The sequence below is a fragment of the Sminthopsis crassicaudata genome, chromosome 4, assembly GCF_048593235.1.
Source record: "Sminthopsis crassicaudata isolate SCR6 chromosome 4, ASM4859323v1, whole genome shotgun sequence".
In the NCBI taxonomy this organism is placed as follows: Eukaryota; Metazoa; Chordata; class Mammalia; order Dasyuromorphia; family Dasyuridae; genus Sminthopsis; species Sminthopsis crassicaudata.
Window position 1 is genome coordinate 319383112 of NC_133620.1, and position 841 is coordinate 319383952.

The window sequence follows — 841 nt, forward strand, 5'->3', positions numbered from 1 at the left end:
GGGGGGAATACCAGATCTTGCTCCTCAAGATTCCTTTCTGATAGACTCTCTCAACTTTAGCCTAATAGCTTTTGCTGCTAGACAGCTGGGGGGAGAATTATGGGGTGGGGTACACAGGTGCTCTGTGATCACCCCTTAACCAATTTCCAGGTGCTGGAAGGGTGTACCGCTTTGCAATTTTCAGGTGTTCAGATTTGTGGGGCCAATCCAAAGGCACATTAGTCTTTCTGCTTACTTTCTCACCTCCATTTTACCAATCCCTACAATCTACTGCTGATTCTAATTCCAGGAGGCTCTTTCAAGGAGCAAATGATATGTATGGAGCACACTGTTTATCCAGTACTGGGGGAAGGGAAGATTCATACAGGGAGTAAATGGAAGGGCTCTCTTAGTGGGTAGTGGGTATGGACTATGGGATGGGGATAGAGTGCAATGTGGGCCCTGAATACAAAGGGGAAAAAATTGGATTATGTGCCTAGGGATCTGGAGGGAAGCTACCTTGTACTGTTTAGTCTTTTCAAGGAATGGACTAAATATTCAGCCTAGTGACATGGGGTGGGGGTGGAGGATGGGGATGGGGATTAAAGAATACTCTTTTCTCCGGGGCTTTGGGGAACTGAAAGGTCAAGACCCGTTAGCAGGGAGAGGAGAAAGAAAAAAAGAGAAATGGACTAGGAATAGAGGAGGGAGGGAGAATGTGAAAAGAGTGCCGTCCATGATGTTTAGATTCCCAGGAAGTTGCTGAGATGTGATGTGTCAGTTGGAGGGGCCTCCCCCTCCCCTGTTTGTCCTCCCACCTGTCCTCGGTAGAGTTGTCTTTCAAACAATATTCCTTAGGCTA